The sequence below is a fragment of the Alligator sinensis genome, unplaced genomic scaffold, assembly GCF_000455745.1.
Source record: "Alligator sinensis unplaced genomic scaffold, ASM45574v1 scaffold159_1, whole genome shotgun sequence".
Lineage (NCBI taxonomy): Eukaryota > Metazoa > Chordata > Crocodylia > Alligatoridae > Alligator > Alligator sinensis.
The window spans coordinates 850,258-855,364 of NW_005842222.1; positions in this window are offsets into that span (position 1 = coordinate 850,258).

Genomic DNA, 5,107 nt, shown 5'->3' on the forward strand with positions numbered 1-5,107 from the left:
TCCCTGCAAGAAAGCCATTGAAGATAAGCCCCAGCTTCAGAGTCAAAACTCAAAACATTTTGAATTTTTCTAAACGTTTCGACCTGCCCTGTTTTGTTTTGACCCTGTTTTGAGGCTGCCTGTTTTGTTTCAACTTCGCTGTTTCAAGGTCAAAACGGCTCGAAACAGCAACAAAACAAAACGCGCGGCGAAATTTTACACAGCCCTAGAAAGGAAGCCTGCTGTCATGAAAAGATGCCTTACAGCTAGCTGCCTGTTATTTTTCAGTGCATTGACACTTCTTTCTATACTGTTGCCTCTAGAAAGGATGCTGTCTCTGCGCCTCCCAACCGAGGGATTATTACTCTGCATGTGCTGGTAAAGTGGGTTGTCACTGGAGTTGACCCAGCTCTGTGGCTGTACTGTGAAGCTTCAGTGAAAAGTCACCACCATTTTCTATTTCTTGCTTCAAGTCCCAAAGGCCCCTAGCTATATTGATTTCTGATCTGTGGCTTACTGGAGTTCACTCCTCTCTGTTGCTCTCCTCTATAGCTTCAGTGAATAGCTCCCATAATCTCTCACCAAGGTCCTGGATCCAGATTTTGCCAGCCACTGCACCATGGAGAGGGTTCAGTAGCATATGGGACACTTCATAACAGCCCATGGCACCAACATTTGGCACCACCTTACAACGTGCATTGACCAGCCCAGACGGGAGTCTGAGGATCAGTCTGGCAGCAGCTGACCTTCCTACTCAGCAGAGGTCCCCCCCTGGGCCCCACCATACAGCATACATCTCATACTGGGCTTGCCTAGAGCCCCAGAGATCTTATGCCCAGGAGCCCATTACTCCACTGGGCTCATCTGAGCCCCTGGCCTGAGTCACCACCAGTTCTATTCAGGGACTGGCCTAGCCCCTCAGTAGGTTCACGCTCTCTAAGCCCCTCTCCTAGGCTGACTTAGCTCTTCCTTGGGCCCATAGCCATTTCCTCAGGGCTTCGGACCTGCCTGGGTCCCTAGGAACCTCTTCCACCCCTGTAGTTCCTACCCTTGACCTTCAGAACATTCCTGGGAGCAGCAGATCTCCAGCAAGGTGATGTTACTTCAGCAGCATCCCTGCAGCTACTGCCAACTCTGCTCCTCAGGGCCTGCTCTTATGCTCAGCCCTGCTTCAATCAGGCAGCCTTCTGGCTTTCAAGTTACTGCATGATTGGCTCTGCAGTCATCTGCAGGCTGCCTCATAGCCTGCTCAAGCCCTTAAAGTGGCAAGCCCCAAAAGGTGAACTGCCACAGTAGGTATCCACTCCTCTTTCCCCTCCTGTGGTGTGTGTCCCTTTTACTGCCCACTTGTTCAGGACCAAGGTTTTGATTATAGTGACTTATCACACACAGCCAGCTCAGTGCAGTTCTATTCTCTTTTTGTCACTACCAGAATAACAACATTTAAGGCACAGACAGAAGTGACTCAACCTGGCCACAGAAAGCGGTCTATAGTTGTGACCAAACACAAGTGCATGGCTGCAGACAGCTTCTAAAATGGCCAGTCAGATGAAAATCTGAACCCTCACTGCATGATGGGCCAGATGAAGACATTTCAAAACAGCATGTCTTCTGTAACTTCTGTCTGTGCTGCTGGCTAGCCTGTTGGTGTGTTCATATTAGAAGCAGGAAAGGGAGCAGAGGGAGTTTGGTCTGGGAGATTTTAGTCCCTACTGGAGAGTGGAGCAGGTGTATTGGAAACCCCCTGAAGGTGGGGTCTCCAATTCACCTGCCCCACTCTCCATAGCCAGCTGAGGAACCCCCAGAATGAGCTCCCTCTGCTCCTTTTCCCACCTCCCATTGTGAAAACTTTGCAGCCTCGCAGAGCTGCTGGCAGCCAGTAGCTACATTCCCCTTCCTGTGGAACCATCAGTGAATTTCTGTTTGTTCCAGGGGATCCTTGTAACTCAGAACGCTTCCTCCAATGTGTTCTCAGTTACAGCAGGCAGCTGTACTTCTGTTTGCACCCCTAATTACCATGTTCAGGTTATACCAATCTGAAATAGATATATTGTGGCCTCAGGTCCAACTGTGGCCTTGGGTCCACCATGATCAGCTGGCTAGGAAATTGGCTCCGTGGTCGGACCCAGAGGGTGGTGGTTGACGGAAGTCAATCATCATGGTGCCCTGTGACTACTGGGGTCCCTAGAGGCTCTGTCCTTGGACCTATATTTTTCAACATATTCATTAATGATGTGGACACTGGAGTCAGAAGCGGACTGGCCAAGTTCACCAATGACACCAAACTCTGGGGTAAAGCATCCACACCTGAGGACAGGAGGGCGATCCAGGCTGACCCAGGCTCAGGAAATGGATGGACGAGAACCTGATGGTGTTTAACACTGAAAAATGCAAGGTTCTCCACTTTGGGAAGAAAAACCTGCAGCATGCTTATAGGCTCAGCAGTGCTACGCTGGCTAGCACTATGGACAAGAGGGACTTGGGGGTCAGGATTGACCACAAGATGAACATAAGCCTTCAATGTGATGCTGTGGCTAGTAAAGCAAGCAAAATGCTGGCTTGCATCCATAGATGCTTCTCTAGCAAATCCCAGGACATCATTCTCCCATTGTACTCGGCCTTGGTGAGGCTGCAGCTGGAGTACTGCGTCCAGTTTTGGGCTCCACAATTCAAAAGAGATGTGGAAAAGCTTGAGAGAGTCCAGAGAAGAGCTACATGCATAAGCAGAGGTCAAGAAAACAGACCTTATGACAACAGGCTGAGAGCTATGGGACTCTTCAGCCTGGAAAAGCGCAGACTCACGGGTGATCTGGTAGCCACCTATAAGTTTATCAGGGGTGTTCACCAAGATCTGGGGGAAGTTTGTTCACCAGAGTGCCCCAAGGGATGACAAGGTCAAATGGTTAAAACTCCTGCAAGACCGTTTCAGGCTGGACATATGGAAGAATTTCTTTACTGTCCGAGCCCCCAAGGTCTGGAATAGGCTGCCATCAAAGGTGTTTCAAGCACCTACTCTGAACGCCTTCAAGAGAAAATCAGATATTTTTCTTGCTGGGATCCTATGACCTCAATGAATGGCAATAACTTCCTGCCCCTGGGGCAGGGGGCTGGACTCGATGATCTTCCGAGGTCACTTCCAGCCCTAATGTCTATGAAATCTATGAAATAACTAAAATATCCCTGCTCAGAGGAAATAAATGCATTGTCTGCTTTTTGTCTTTAGGCATGTCTATGTGCCAGTCACAGAAGTAACCGCAGCTTATGTAGACATACCCAAACTGATTTAAAAACTACCTAGCTCAAATACTGGTCACCATATAGCCAAAGCAAGATGGAGCTCAGATCACATACCCTTTTCCCCAGACAGGTTTTGCAACCTTCACTAAGCTCTGTACCGCCACAGTTAGACTAATAAGTATCTGAGGCAGTTCATTTATAACTAATCTGGTTAAGTCTACTCTATGCAGAGTCAGTGCTGTAGGCTACGGCAGAGGTATCAAACATATAACCCACAAGCCAGATCTGATCACAGAAGTGAGACATCTGGCCTACAGGGCTTCTCATATTCCAGAACATCCACCTTCAGATCTGGCCCATTGAATCAGAAACTCTGTTGGTGGTGCCAGCACCCAGAGTTAATGCTGCCACCACTCACCCCACTGCAGAATTTCCAAATTGAGGAGCAGTGATGGTATTAAACATCTAGGCACTGGTTACCCCACTGTTGAATTTTTGTGTTGTGATCCCTGTTGGGGATGCCTTTTAATGGTCTGTGACAGCTCCCGCCCACCCCCCCTGCCTGAGTCACCTGCCTGTGGTGGAGTGGACAGCGCATTGGTGAACCAGTACCATGCAGGCCAGAAGTGCACTCCCAATTCCCAGAACCCCAGGGCAATGGGCCAAAAGCATGCTGTCAGAGGCAAGGGAAAACAGCAGCTGGGTGACCTGAAGCAATCTGACTGTTCTTGCCCCCACCAGAGCACCTGGAGAAGAGCCAGATGCTCTCCCCACTGCAGGGGAAGCCAAGGAGATACAGGACATGTACCCCACAGTGGCTGGGCAGCCAGCTGCCCCCTACATGGCACGTGGGGAACCAGCTGCATCCCTCTCAGCAGAGACTCACAGGGAAGCTGTGAGTGTGGTGCATGTGAGTACCAGAGAGATACTGCTAGCAGGCCCCTCAGCAGGCAGAACCAAGCTGGATCCTATCCATGGCACAATAGGGGCTGAGCATGCACCCAGAGACCCCCATGCCGGAGGACCCTAGCCCAGCAGGGCCTGGAACAGGTACCCAGGGGCTGCCCACAAGGAGTAACTGGGGAAGAGCTCCCCAAAGCAATACCTAAACTGCACAGGCCTACCAGGGATGCCCGTGGACTAGCAACTTCACAGCAGGTGGCTGGGAGGGAGCACAGGCCTTGTGGGGGCACAAGAGTGGCCACTCCAAAGCGAAGCCAGACCTGACCCAGTGCCAACACAGGAAGGGCCTGCCCAGACAGGACACATTGCCCAGAGGCCTAAGAGACCCAATAAGGAGATGAGAGGGGCATAAGGCCTAAAGTAACTCACACCCCAAGAAGGAAGAGAAGCTCAGGGCAGTGAGCCACCAGTGCCTTGCCTGGCTGCCAAGCTGAGACATTTTGAGTTCATCTTACCTGTTTAGTTGCTATTCTTCTATGTTTCTGTATTAATGTGAACAGAGGGCAGACCCCTAAGGATCCAAGCCTCAGTGTAACACCAGGGGGCAGCCCATGTGGCAAACACCTACAGCAACCCAATGAATGGCAATAACACCAAGCAGAAAGGAGTGGAGTGTAGGGGAGGAGAAGCCCCACAGAAGATGCACCACTACAATCAAACCCTGCCTATAGAAAACCACTAGATCACTTCCAGGTAAGTACAGGGTCATCTATGGGACATCAAGTCATGGCAGGAAAGAGGGTCAGGTGTGATGTGGCCTAGGGGTGCAGGGCACACCAGTGACCCTGGGGCATCAGTGCTAGGTATGAGTCTGTCACATGGCAGTAGGGCAAGTAGTGGTGGTGTTTACCTCTGTGCTAACATGACAGCTCACATAGCTGTTGGGGGTTAATGCCTGAGCCACTGTGTCAGCACATGGCAGGTTAAT